General features: G+C 39.2%; 1 long non-coding RNA gene across 1 annotated transcript; it reads right to left on the reverse strand.

The window, feature by feature from the left end:
* Positions 1–12,010: 12,010 nt before the first annotated feature.
* LOC135498251 (uncharacterized) lies at positions 12,011–15,339 on the reverse strand. The gene is made up of 4 exons (XR_010449033.1): positions 13,734–15,339; positions 13,094–13,162; positions 12,738–12,810; positions 12,011–12,233 (listed from the first exon to the last, which is right to left on the reverse strand). It is a non-coding gene; the product is annotated as an uncharacterized LOC135498251 (long non-coding RNA).
* Between the last annotated feature and the right edge of the window lie 117 nt (positions 15,340–15,456).

The raw sequence follows: 15,456 nt of genomic DNA on the forward strand, positions 1-15,456 counted from the left end.
CCAAAGAACTATGGATTGTAACTGACTGTGACAAGAAACAATAAAAAAATCCGTTGCCATGGCCTTATTTGCTATGGTTACGACAAGAAATCAATATCAATTGCTGTGACCAAAAGACTATGGATTGTAACTGACTGTGACAAGAAACAATAAATAAAAAAAATCATTGGTATTGCCTTATGTTCTTAAGTGGGGACAAGAAATCAACATCCATTGCTGTGACCAAAGAACTATGGATTGTAACTGACTGTGACAAGAAACAATAAAAATATTCATTGGTATGGCCTTATGCGATTTGGTGGGGACAAGAAACCAAAATTCATTCCTGTGACCAAAGGACTATGGATTGTAACTGACTATGACAAGAAACAATAAAAATTCACTGGTATGGCCTTTTGAGCTATGGTAAGAACAAGAAACCAATGACTATGAATTGTAACTAATTGTGACAAGAAACGATAACAATTCATTGGTATGGCCTTATGTGCTCAAGAAACCAATTTCCATTGCTGTGACCAAAGCGAACTGAAACCGCCGAGCGATTTATTCAACTTTTCGACTTTCACCGCCCGAGAAAGTCAAACTTCCAACTTCCTATTCGAGTTCAGATTTGTAGCTCCGCCCCCAGTGCCCGAGCATGCGCAGTTCAATTTGTTATTATTGAAAATCATGTGAGAATCACGTGAGTCATGCGATCTTTCATTCATGAATTTTCGTAGTAAATTCCATAGTAGTGACGTCACTGAATGATTGACAGCTAGGCGCCATGTTTCATTCAAGCCTCGTTCTGATCACCCGATACGCGGGAAATGAAAACGAGGTCATACGAACTGGCTTGGCGGTTCCAGTTATTTTCAGACTTCTATTTATACCTCCATGCATGCCTGAACGGACTTATCGTTGGAAAACTTATGATGTCCAGTCCAGATTTCATCCATATCATATTTATTCATGTGAAAATACGCACTAACGCCTAAACGTACATGTAACAGAAGCAAAAACAGGAAAAGGGTCTCCGTTCAAGAATGAGTAAGCGTGACCAAATAAGGAATGCCATTCATGGCTCAACGAGGTATGTCGCATTAATTATTGATCGAGACCCGTGAAAGCATGCCGTGAAAGGCATTCCGACTCATGATCGGCCTAGTCAATTTCACCCGCGATTTCTATGAAAACTGACACTTCTGGGAACTGAGAATACTTCAACTTATGACCCATCACCCCCTAGATTTTTATTGCAGATCTGCACGAAGCTCAGGACCCGAGTTTTTGACTACCTGAAAGCCGGAATGTAACTACGCAGTTCAGTTGACGATCACCGACTCCTGCATTTCGCAGATCGTTTTTCAACGATCGTCGACGAACTATTTCAAATTAATCACATCCAATTAAACAATCAAAGCCTTCCCTAATGTCATCAACATGCAATAACACAAGCAGCCAAATATTATCGCCTATGAAATTGTGAATTTAATGAGAACTTACCTCTGAATTGACAAAAAGCGATCCGTTCTATAGCATGGTCTCCTTACGTCTGAACTGCGCAGACTCCGACACGTGACGTTCGCTGCATGTGTGATTGCACGTAGGATAACTCGCGCGAAATTTAAAATGCTCTTCTTGAGGGGTGCTCACTAAATTGCGCCAGTAACACCACCTGGTGAGAAATTCATGAACCACGCCTATTGGTAATGAAAGAGAAAGCTTTGCTCTATAAGATTAGATTTGATTCATGATCCCCAACTTAAAGAATTAGGAGAAATCAGCTGCTGGAAAGGTTTTTGGAAAATTTCGCTCGGTGCCACCTAGTGGCCAAACCCCTCATCCTGCCGGACCCACATTTGGTCTATTCAGGAGTCCTGAAGGGTCTCAACGCCTCAGAGGGAAAATCTATCGCCTATCCGCCATAGTTTTGAAACGTGCCTGTTTAACGGACAGACAGACAGACAGACAGACAGACAGACAGACAGACAGACAGACAGACAGACAGACAGACAGACAGACAGACAGACAGACGGACATTCATTCTACCATTTACTCATATGAATAGCTCAGCTTCTCAGCTGAGCTAAAAAACTTACTTTAACAAACCCGTATGTTACCCCCCTCTCTTTTTGTTTAGCCCCCTCCCAATTCAAACAAAAACCATTACTTTTAGTCTTTGCTAATATTCTTGCTCGTAATTCAGATACTTTTCTCTTTAATTCACCTGCTGAAATAAAATGAAACGGCCAGGGGCCATTGTGCTCACCGTAGAAAGCAATCTAGTACTGTTAATTATGTGCGATATGTGAATAGGTGATAGGTACCCTGGTAGGCGTACTCATACATATATATGGAATGGCTAGTAATAGGACAGGGTGGTATATATTAGTTTATGATCAGACCAATAATTGTCAATGACATCGACAAGTTCAATATCATGTGATAAAGCAGTGTTGGTGAAGACTAGGTCTAACGTTGAGTCAAAATCTGTGGTGTTTTTTGTCATGTGCTGTGTGAAATCAAATCCTTGCAACATATAGGTTTCTAATTTAGCATTGTAGTTTTCAGTATTAGCTATTGACTTCATGTTGAAATCGCCCATGATGAGGTACCTTTCAGTTGGTTCATATGTTGAGAGGCACTCTTGTAGTCTATAGACCAGGTTTTGAAATGTGCAAGTTGGTGCTGTGTAGATTGCAATGACATGAATGACTGTGTTGGAGTCTTTTGGATGGATGCAAAGAGATATAGATTCGAAGTTACTGGTGGTAATAAATCGTTTCTCCATTATTCTTATATCATTTTTCACATAAATCATTAGACCATGAGGTGGTCTTTGCACAGGGTTGGCAGTATTTTGGTCATTGCGCACAAGCTGGAAATCAGTGATAGAATAGTTCTTGTCGGTATCAGATCGTTTTAAACGTGTTTCTGCTAATGCAACAATAGATGCAGCGGTTATGTTTGGATCCGGTTTTAAATCACTAAAGTGTGCGTAGACAGATCTAGCATTGTGGTAGACAATTTTCAGTAGATTTGATGGCTGGTAAGACAGGGCAGTTTGTATTATTTGATGATTTGACCAACTCTGGTCAGCTATGTGCAGTGAGTGGATGTACTGGGTATTCAATTGATTGGTGAACACTAAATCTAATTCTGCATGTGGACACTTGTAAACTTTTTTCTTTTTTTTCGTGCTTGTTTCTTCATTTGATTGATAGGCGGTGAACATACCATTATCTGATTGTGTAAACAGATGTTCATCCCTTTTGGAATGTTTTGGCAGACCTTTTGTGGTTGGTTCTCCAATATATTGTTCAAATTGATATCTCTGCATCATGATGGTTTCCAAGTCGTTCTGGTACATGTTGACCATTATCTTGTTTGCTTTCGCTGAATCTGGATCATTAGCTAGTACTGGCTTGTCAATGTTATTGAAATTTCCAATGATGAAGAATCTCTCTAATTGTTGGTAGGGCAAAAGGCAAGTATGGAAATTATTGATTAGTTTTGACCAAGTGGAATTTGGATACACGTTTATGAAAAGGACATAGTATTGTTTACACGAGATAGATTGCGGAGGCTGTAAGTGCAGGAGGATTGTTTCAAAAGTGTCTGTTCGATCGGTTGTTGTTTCCAAGACAGTAATGTCTTTTTTTATGTATAGCATCAGTCCATGCATTGGTCTCATGATATTGTCTGTCGGTTGGTGATCATTACGTACAAGTCTGAAATTTGGTAAGGCATATGTTTCAGTGTGATCAGATTGTTTCAACCGAGAATTTGCAAGTGCAATGACGGACGCTGTTGTGATGGTTTGATTTTTTTTAATCTCATCAAAATGATCATACACTGATGTAGCATCATTGAAGACAATGGCAAGTTCTTTTCCCTGGTAGACAGGTGTGTAGCACAAGGAGAGTTTGTTTTTCTGCTTCATTAATCTCATGTACTTGATCACTTTGGCTGATTGCGAAATGGCACTTTCATTGAGGTCAAGGATGTACAGATCATCGATGGATCGGACTCGACTTAAAGCAACATAATGTGAATGTTTCATTAAATTTGTTGGTGTTGTTTGCAGTACTTGGTTAGTGTTCATGTTAACCACAAGCTTTTTGAATGTGCCCCCTTGTGCAGAGTGGACAGTTCTTGCATTGCTGGGTTTCAAGGGAAATTGACTTCTCATAATGGTATGATGTTTTCCCCATAAGAACTGACGTTTGACAGCAAATATAGGTGTCCATGATTTGTCGATGTGGTCTGAGTAAAGGGAGCGATTGGTTGCTCTTCTTTGTTGTCCAATCTTTGTTTCTTCGAATTGAACCCATATAATGGACGGATTTTTAACAATGTCTTTAAATTCAATATATTTTACAATGCAGGATGAGCCATTTACTATGCCGTCTTCTATATCGGAGTTAATTGTTGTTGAATATGTGAGGGAAACAGCAATGTTGAGTGTCCTTTGGAGGTTTGCAGAGGCTTTGTACGTGTCTATTGTTTTTAGGCTGTCATATATCTTTTGTTTTTGTTTTTCCGAAACATTTGTTATGAGAACATCATGAGCATCAATTGTTACTTTTGTCATAGTTGCTTTATCGAAAAGTTTGTTGTTATGAGCATCGACTAATCTATTAAGCAAGAATATGTGAGGTACATCTTCAGGATAATTTGGATCATTTTGGGTAATCATACGACTTTTTAATTGAGTCAAGTCATCTTGGGTTTGTTTTCCTGTTCTTAATCTATTTAGGATGTTGGCGAATGTCATGTCACCTTGTTGCCTCATTATTTGATCAAGTTCGTACACAAAGAAGTATTCTTGCCAAAAATTACCTGCCAAGTAGGCATTCGTTGCATTTGAATCTTCAAACACATAACTGTCAAAACATGGTTGCAGTTGATACATATCACCAATGGCAAGGACATGTATTCCTCCAAATAGGTTCTTGTTGTCTAAAATGTCCGTTAGTCTCTGGTGAATGAAGGAGAACATACCACAGCCAACCATAGATATCTCGTCGATGATAAGGACTTTTAAGTGCCTATATTTAGCTCGTAGTGTATTTCGTTTTTCTTGTACCAGGGGTATGTAGTCAGCTTTGAAATTCTTTTTGAATGGTATACTAAATGCTGAGTGTATTGTAGAGCCTTCGACAACATATGCTGCATATCCACTGGGGGCTATTATTTGTATTCGTAGATCCTCTGGATTCTGACCTTCTTCGGAACATAAGTGTCTTAGCATGAATTGATATAGGGCTTTAACAACTTGCGATTTGCCAACTCCTGCCCCGCCTGTTAGGAAAGTACACAGTTGATCATCACTGGTCTTCAATCTTTGTACGATATGTGTGAAGAACTCTCTTTGTTTATGGTTCAAAGTTCGAAGCAAATCTTTGTACTGATCATCTGGCAATCTTTTACCAATCAATTCAACTTCTTGACCAGGTGGACGAACAGAAATACCAATGTCTTGGCCAATGTCATAAGTCTTCTGATTATTTGCACGCTCAGGGTCAAAGAATAAGCATTCGCTACTTTGGATAGTGTGATCAATTTCATCTTGCTCAATGATATCGCCTTCTTCTGCTTGGGCAATAGCCTCTTGTAACTCGTCAATGTTCTGTTCATACTGTCTTCGTTTGGCTTCAATAGGTGTAGTTGTTTTCAGGTAGTTGTAATGCTGTTCATAGGTTTCAAAATCCCCCAGCAAGTTTTTTTCAGATGTCATCCAAGGGTGAAACAGTAATATTCTCTCCCTATAATAAGCTTCAGAATCGTTGTCTTTATTGAATTTGACATATCTGATGACCTTAGGTTTATTTCTCTTCGTTATCTTCATGCCACTCTTTGTGACGTAGGATTTTTCTACGTTAAAATCATGGTCCTCATCTATGTTGTGAACATGTTTTGAAGTCATTTGGTCATCAAGCTCACTGGAATCATCAGAAGGGTAATCATCTACATTGTCTTGAAAGAGATCATCATCATGTTCAGTTTTTGGATATGTAATGGTGAAGCATGCCACATAATCAGCAAGGCAATATTTTCGAAGACAAAATGGTCTTTTAGCATAGAGGCCGATGTTTCCAAGAGTCTGTACATCAGTTGATTGTGGTGACAATTTCTCTAATTTGTCTCGGTCTTTTAATATAAATGGCCGTTCCTCAGGGGTATTGGTATTTATGAAGACCACATCTCGTGAACAGCGCGTCATTGGCATTTGTAGTACAAGATATGCTGCCTCTTGTGCTCCCGTTTCAACAGAATTGAGAAATTTGTTTCCCATGTGGCGAACAGCTTGTCGGAGTTCCATCTTGTCTGCCTTTGCTTCTTTGGATGCGGTGTCAAGAAGAGCACTCATTCCTTTCTGGGATTTGCAGGTGTATGCAATGATGTAGACTGCCACAGCATATCCATCAAGAATGAATTGAATGTCATGGTTAGCTTGCCAGGCACCAAGTAAGTGCTTCATGTATGGATTAATACGGATTTCTGAAGGTTCTCTTTTTAGGAATACTTTTGGACATTTTAGGGATGACCGAATGCTTTTGATGTACTCATCTTCTGACATGTCTAACTGTGCAAGAAATTCATCAAACGTGAGGACGACATCTTTTCCGTCACCCATTTCATTCAAAGTCTCATTAATTCTGGTGAAATTTGCCTTGTATTTTTTCAGAAGTTCTTCATCGATATCTGGATCAAGTTGTTCCAGAATTCTTGTCCTTCTCATTGGTGGCATTGGATATCCAAATCTGCACACTGGATGCTTACCTTTTCTGCATGTCTTTGAATGTTTGTGATATTGCAATGCAAGGAATGGTTTATCAGATTCACTGACATTTGCTGATACGCTAATTACAGAATCAATGTAGTTCACAACTTCTTCTTCAGAGGCTGAGCCATACTTTGGTGCACCTTCTATCCATAGAGCAATATGTACATGTGGACTACCTCTATTCTGAAATTCCACCCTATAAAAGCTATCATTAATTTCACCGCCCAGTGGGTAATGTGGTCCTTTCAAAACAATTTTCATGAATTGCTGAAATCTATGATCGAAATATCTAGCACAGGTTACAGGATCAGCACTAAGCAGTCGGCTTCTTGTTTGCCAGTTAAACTGCTCTATTTGTTCATCAGTATATTCTACTTTGTCAATCAACAAGCCGAGTGTCTTAAGGAGTGGTGACCATCTTGTATCAGCAGCTGACAAAGACATGAACAGAGTTGGTATTCCGAGTTGTCGTATCATAGCAAAAACTTCTTTTTTCTTGTTTTCGAGGTAGGGTGGGGAATTCCGTATGGTTCTGAATATATAATAGCCCTCATCCAAGCGAACAATATTATCTCGAACATTGCTGTTTAACACATCTTCGGCTGTGTAAGCTTTTCCTTTGCTTTTGCAACGCCGTACAGCTAACTTCACTTTATCAGATATTTGTTTGATTTGTATTTTCTTCAATTTAAAGAAAAGATTAGGAATATTCTGGGAAACTCGGCGATCTACGGATCTCAATTCATATTTGCTGATATCACTATAGTGCACTGGTATGTCATTTTCAGATCTACCATTTCCACAAAATATTGTTGGGAATGAAAGGTATTCTGCATTACTATCTTGAAATATGCTTAGTGGTCTTTGGCCTTCTCCAGGGGCAAATATGAATTCCTGAGGTTCAGCAACTTCCGGAGCATCGAGCATTGTGTCCATGTTGCCAGATGTTTTTTCTGTTTCGTCGACTTCACTGAAATGATCGCTATCATCATCGGTGTCATTATCATTAGTTTTATCCTCTGTATTTGAGGCAATGTGAATGTCAAAATGAGGTGTACTATTTTGACGGTTTCTTTTCAGTTGGGACGTGCTTGGCACAGGTGAAGAAGCTGTTGGGTCAGCACTAAAAAATATATCTTTGCCGTTTTCCGTGATCATCTCAAAATTGACAATACCATCTTCATCCTGTTTCAATAACTGTGAAGTGCTTGGGCGAGGCTCTGATCCTGCTGTGTCAACAAATTCTGACATGGCTCCAGAGTGTTGCTGGTGTAAAGATTCCTTCCAAGTGTTGTGGTCATTGATAGTGATATCTTTGTAAAGAGGACCATTGTCTTTTAACCACTTCAGAGCGTTAAGTACTTTAGTAGGTCTGATATTTTCAATAAATTCATTGGTTTTGTATTGCATTCGCCTTTTGAGTTTTACTGGCACGGTTTCCATATCGGATAAATTTCTAGGTAGAGACCTAACTGTTTTTGACACATCTACTGGGACATTGACCACATTGCCTCTCACCATCTTCTGACCACCAACTGGAAGTTCTCTCATTTGCATGAACGGAATGCGTAATGATATAAGTCTTTCTTCCAACTGGTACAATTCCAGTTCTTGTGGTTTGTCTTTTACTTTGAAGCCAACATTGTTTGCAATTGACAATTTTGGGATTTTCCCTTTACTGACGGAATCTCGGCAAGTTCGGCAGATCCATTCTTTGTTGTCAACAGATATATATTCAGTCTTACATTGTGCCAACAAATCTTGTTGTGCCGTTGATACACTAGCTCTTTTGATATCAATGACAGAATCTTTAAACCACGTTTGATGACAACACGTGCAAACATAAAGGGGACCAATTTTAATTTTTTGATGAAATTTGTCTATGCATTTGTCAAGGTTGGAACCATACTCATTTTTTTGTCGTAATGTTTTTTCTACAGACTGGTAATTGGCGTTTGCTCTAGATATCTTTTTCTGCATTCTATTGGATAGCATTTCTTGGTGCCTATATTCTCGATCACTTGACCGCTTAAATCGTTTTCTTTCTCTTTCAATTTCTTGGAATTCCTCAGCACATCTGTATTTCTTTTTTCTCGATAAATCATTATTTTGTTCAATGGAATATATTCTTGGATCGCTACGACTTTTTTGTTTGTTTCTTCGTTCTTTGACTTTTACTTCATGATTTTGCCGAACATGTTGCTTACTTTTTAATTCTTTGATTTTATAATCTGGATCAGTGCGCAGTTTCCGTTTGCTTGGTGTTCCTCTTTTATTTTCCCTAATTTTATAGTCTGGATCAGCACGAACCCGCTGCTTATTTTTGACCTCCTTGGCTTTATAATCTGGATCAGCACGATCTCGTCGCTTACTTTTGACCTCCTTGGCTTTATAGTTTGGATCAGCTCGCAGTTTCTGTTTGCTTGATGTTCCTCTTTCATTTTCCCTAATTCGATAGTCTGGGTCGGCACGATCTCGTCGCTTACTTTTGACCTCTTTGGCTTTATAATCTGGATCAGCACGAACTTGTTGCTTACTTTTGACCTCCTTGGCTTTATAATCTGGATCAGCACGAACCAGTTGCTTACTTTTGACTTCCTTGGCTTTATAATCTGGATTAGTACGTTTCTGACGTATGTAGGCCCTCATTTTCGCTTTCTTCCTTTCATGTTTTTCGTTCTGATCCATGAAATATGTCGCAAGATGATCTAACAGTGGTTTCTGACAATTTGATGATAATCTTTCTTTGGTTGAAGTGGCACTATGCGAAGCATTTATGGAGGGAGTCGTGCTGTCATTCGGATAGACTATTGTCTCAGACATGCATTCATTTTCTGAAATTGCTGTATGTGCAGGTGTCTTCAAAATATTTGGTTGGGTTATTTTCTTATCATCAGAATGGTTAATTTTTTCATCTTTTTTTCTAATCTTTTTTGGAACAGTGGTTGATGAAGGTTCAGTGATATTTCTGGTGCGTACCGGTAAGCTTAAATGGAGTGGATCATGTTGTCTATTCAGTGCTAATCGAAAGGCTTTTGGTGTGAGGATACTAACTTTGAAGAAAGTCACTTCAAAAATAAGTTGATGCAAATCATTGGCGTATTTGTTTATATAACACTGAAGTTGAGAGTCATCACCAAAGCTTAACAATACTGATGTTCCATCAGGAACTTGGTTACCATGCTTGTCTCTGCTATGAGAGTCAAAGAGATAATAAGCATTTTCATGAAACATCACTGCAAATGCATCGTATCCAATAATCAAGATTGCTCCAGTGCAAGTTGTGATGTGATCAACAGCAGTTTGAAGGGACAAGTTTGGCAATTCCACTGTTGTTTCATGTAAAATCACATTTACTGTCGAGCCAAGCCGTTTCAATTTGAAATGTTCATTGAAACATTTGATTAATGGAGGCAATTCGTCAACTGCAAGGTAACTAATACTGTTGAAACTCCTATACAACATGTCGCCATTCATCAAGATGTCATTCAAATCATTTGATGCCCAATGCAAAGGTGAAATGACAAGTGAATACATCAGTGCGGTCACTGCATTTGCAACACATTGCTTACCAACTGAGTCGGTAGAGAAGAAGTGGTGATCTCCTTGGTGGAAATGGCCTTGGACAACTCGACTTATTTGTGGATTATCCATTGGTCCAGGATTACTTTCTACATCACCACTTAATTTCAATTTATCGAAGTTATATGAACGACATAAAAGTAGATGTTCCAGCAGGCAGCATGAAAAATAGTATTCACAAGTGCTTTGTAATGAGGAGTAATGGGCAGCCGCTCTTACATTTTCTACCTGGTCATTGTTTTTCTTGGTAATTTCGTCAAACCTAATGTTGTAGCTATACAGTTCAGACAGACTGTAGCCTTTAGAGTTATCTCTGTGTGGTATGAAGATTTTGGTGCATCCACACTGACCAATGTCCTTATGTTTGCTGGATGTTGCTCTACTATAGAAACAGCCCACAGCTGAACGGTATTGTTCAACAGATATCATGCTTACTTTTATCTATTCCACGGATTAAATTACACAATACGATTGACACAACTTACTACAAGCGCGACACGCTTTTTTTCCCTAAATAATTCGATAGTGCAATATTTCAAGAAGTTGATTCAGTTCATATGTACTTGTCTTTCAGAAGTATTGTACTTCACACTCTTGATCGGTCTATCCCCAATAGTCATAATCAGCGACAATAATGTCGTACCCTTTCTGTGGCCAATATGATCGTCACAATCTTAGGTTCAATATCAACAGGAGTAACACGTTGTTGCAGGTAGAAGTAGGAAATATATTATCAGTACGGGTAGTAAATATATTGAAGAACTGAACAATCAGAGGGTTACACTCGACCTTCCGATGAATTTTATTGAGTCTTGACCGGTTGTCCAAATTGTCACAATTAGCTGTGCACTTTTGGTGATGAACAATATTACAGGAACAGTTCCTTTGTAGCTATGTCTCTGTCTATCTATAGATAGGAACCAAAGTCTACTATAATATACAAGTAAGAGTTTATTTATGAAGAAAAAATATACTTATATTATAACAAAGACATAGTACAGAATGACGGTGGATACAGTAAAATAGTCGGAACGATGATGAAGAGTAGCTGGTCCTACAAGATGCACCTATAAAATGGAGTCGATGGGAAATGAGTATCAACCTTTTTCCTTCAGGCTTTAATGGACTGTTCTGCTGGTCAATCTTGAGAAGTATCTTTTTCTTCTTCACATAACTTTGATAGCGCTTCACTTGGTTTTGCTTCGTAGGTCTGGTTTGCTTGCTTTCTTTGTTTCTGATTATATAGTTTGCTTTGCTGGTTGTTTGTTTGCTTATGCTTATGTTCTTCGTTTGCTTATGCTTATATAACAGGCGTGCAGCCTGCTGTGCTGCTATGGGTTCTCGTGAGAGAGCCTGGACTGTGCAACCTGTGGAAAGTTGCACGCTGTCTCAAGCAGGGCAGACAACTTCAGAAAGTGCCAGCAGCGTTACGCAAAATTTTCCAAATGAGAATTCTCGAGATGAAAATTCATCAATGGAAAATTATGCCAGAGTTACCCGGCAGGCACAGGTGCACGCTGACACCTGCGATTAAGTTCAAGTACACGCTGACACTTGAACTTTGTTCTCACCAATGTGAGAGGGCCTTGGTTAGAGGCAAACGCAAGTGTGATGAACACTTGCACAGTTACCAATGCCAGAGTTACCCAGCAGGCACAGGTGCACGCTGACACCTGCGATTAAGTTCAAGTGTACGCTGACACTTGAACTATGTTCTCACCAATGTGAGAGGGCCTTGGTGAGAGGCAATAAACACCAATGCCAGAGTTATATGGCAGGCACAGCCAATATCACTCGGAGGGCAGGCGTACAAAGGACACTTGGTCAATTGTCAGCAGTGGAAGGTCGTCGTGGCTAGTGCAAGCCAAATCTGCGTTAGCTGAAACAAGAAGGAGAAACAGGTTAAATTAGAAAGTTTTGGGAAAGAACAAAAGGTTTATCAAATTACCTGCAACGTGAAAGCAGGCGAATCGCAATGCATGCCCTTGCTCCATGGACACCAGAGTCCAAAGGCCTGACGTCCACTAAAGTGGTTTTGAAAAGCAAAGATAGTAGCCATGTGGCGGCCATGTTTGATTTTGAATAGGGTCTGGAACTAGTAGAGAATCTCCCTTTCACTACATGTAGGTCATGACCCACATACGTTTCAGGTCTGTCAAAAAGAAAACAAGTTGGTGGCCTGGTGGACATCTGGGACTTTGGTTTGGGCCTAAAATCAATAGGGAATTTCCTCTACCATAGGAGATCACACCACAAAACTTTCAGTTCAGCCATGGGTTGAACTACCATCGCGAAGTGTCCACCAATTCCTAATAGATACATTGATAAAATAATGCCTTGAAAGTATGCGTACTTGGTGATCCAATTATGTCAGTGTACTTACATTATCAAAACCTCCAACAACCCCACCACCACTTTGGTGTCAATAGCACACAACCTTGCTTAAGTGTGTCAATCTTGAAAAGAGACAGAGAAAAGTTTTCTAAAACAGTTGTCATGTACAACATACGTCATCTTCTGTGCACCATGCGACTGGTTTTGCCATGGCGGGGCACAAAATTATTATGTCATGTACATCATACATATACACAGACGATGTCGTACTAATCAATGTAATATTCAGTTATCACTGTGTGTATACTGTATATCGTCATGGCGTTGATTCCCAATAAAGGTGGCGATATCACAGACAATATTCCGACAACATCGTCATATTACACCAGGTGATGTAAGACTTACCGCAGTAGCCCTAAATAAGCTTGATCTGCATCAGCAATACACTCAATGACTCATAGAAATAGCAACAACCTAAAAAAGTAAATGAAATACATGTACTAGCATATTATTATCGAGCCTATTATTATAAGCCCAACCACAGCCTGACAGAAAGTGTCAAGAACGTTTGATCGACCTTTCTTAGCTGTAAGAGATAACATCACACCAGCCGGAGGAAGTCACTGCCACGCCATCCACAACAAACCTTTTAAGAGGCACAATGAACAAAAGAACAGATGCTAGTTTTCTGCTAGTTTGTTGTGGCCAGCTGAATTTTGCAAACTGGGTTGACTGCAGAATCTGGTATGGCAGGGACAGTCAGTACATTTTGTGTACAATTGACCCAATGTACTAGTATACAGTGGCCAGCACGACCAGTACATGTTTTGTAAACAAACAATGTGTAGGCCTATACAATAATGTAGTGTAGACGACATGCATCATTGCATGCATGCTGTGTGTATTGCATGTAGTTGAGCACGAGCATCATGACCAAACTTCCAAAAACACACCTCAGACCTACTAATACTAGAAAATACAATGAGTGTAGGTCCAATGTACATTTTAATCAAACCTCATGTCCCAAATGTTGCATTTAACTTACCAATAATGCACTAATAACACTTTGAAAATCCTGAAATCAAGCACATGTGCAGTCTCTTGCAAGATGAGAAACAGGAAGTGGTCAATGTATGGAGCGCCTTTACTGAATAAATTATTCTCTGATATTTTTCAAATATGTATTTTTTTCAGTTTCAGTGATGCAGAACCTAAATACAGCAGACCCTACATAGAAATCCTTTCCTCCTAACTGAATTGAAACAATAGTAGTAGTACAGCATATTTATGTATGGTCTCCAACTATACTTATAGGGCGCCTTTCGTGCACAAATTTAGTGGCATCTTTGAAATAATTTTCAATAAAATCCAAGAAGTAATGGTCACATGGTACAAGTTTCCCACCCGATTGTGGTGGGTTAATCATAAGCATAATTTGATGTGCGGTACTTGCAGCTGCCACTTTGGCCTGTGGGGCCTAAATTTGGAATGATCTATGAGCTGTTCTAATATTTCTGTAAGGTATGACAAATCAGACAACTGCCTTTTTTCCTATGATCATGTAGGCCTCTCCTTATTCACACATGCATCTGTGATCTGTTCAGAACTGGCCCTGGCCAAGTGGTGAATCCGAGACTTGCGGTACCAAGCTTGCATGTACAGTCTAGGTCAAAATAATAGTGAAGAACGTGCCACTTGATGACAATGGTGAATTTTTAACTTTGACCTCAGTGATCCCTGATTGATAGGTCAAATGATAAACCAGGGTGATATGTATACACATCCACCAACAATTTCATCACTCTAGTGACAACAATAGGCTACAAAATGACAAAAAATGATTTCCAAGATAGCCACCTAATGATATGGCACCAAATAAATAAAAAATCAAGAAAATGTAAGGTACAAGTCAGAAAAGACAAAAGTGAAAAGATAAAAAAAATAATAAAATAAAAAAAATATTTTTGGCCGTCCTTGACCGGGGTTTGAACTCACGACCTTTGGATTGCCACAACACGAAAAACACGAAACATGCAATTTCGGCCATATCTGTGTCTGCGTTGTGACCTCTGTGACCTTGACAAGTAGGTCAAATTAAAAACCCATATGATATATGATGTATCCTTGCTATGAGTACCTACCACAAAAGTTTTATCGAAAACAAGTCATCAAGCGAGATATCACACTTTTTAGATATCCACATTCGACCCCCTGGTGGCCAAATTGAGAATCAGATCGGACCGATATTCAGCACAAGACGTTATCTGATATAGGGGGTTATATGTACCAAGTTTCAAGTTCATAGCTGTGGCGGTTGAGAAACGTGCCATAGTTACACTGAAACAGCCAATTTATGCCATTTGACCTCTGCAACCTTGAAAAGTAGGTCAAATTAAAAACCCGTACGATATATGATGTATCCTTGCTATTAGTACCCACCACGAAAGTTTTATTGAAAACAAGTTATTGATAAGCGAATTATCACACTTTTTAGGTATCCACATTCGGCCCCCTGGTGGCCAAGTTGAGAATCAGATCAGACCGAAATTCAGCACCAGAGGTTATCTGGTATAGGGGGTTATATGTACTAAGTTTCAAGTTCATAGCTGTGGAGGTTGAAAAACGTGCCATAGTTACACTGAAACAGCCAATTTACGCTATTTGACCTCTGTGACCTTGAAAAGTAGGTCAAATTAAAAACCCGTATGATATATGATGTACCCTTGCTATGAGTACCTACCACAAAAATTTCATTCCAAACAAGTTAT

Source organism: Lineus longissimus, chromosome 13 (assembly GCF_910592395.1).
Source record: "Lineus longissimus chromosome 13, tnLinLong1.2, whole genome shotgun sequence".
In the NCBI taxonomy this organism is placed as follows: domain Eukaryota; kingdom Metazoa; phylum Nemertea; class Pilidiophora; order Heteronemertea; family Lineidae; genus Lineus; species Lineus longissimus.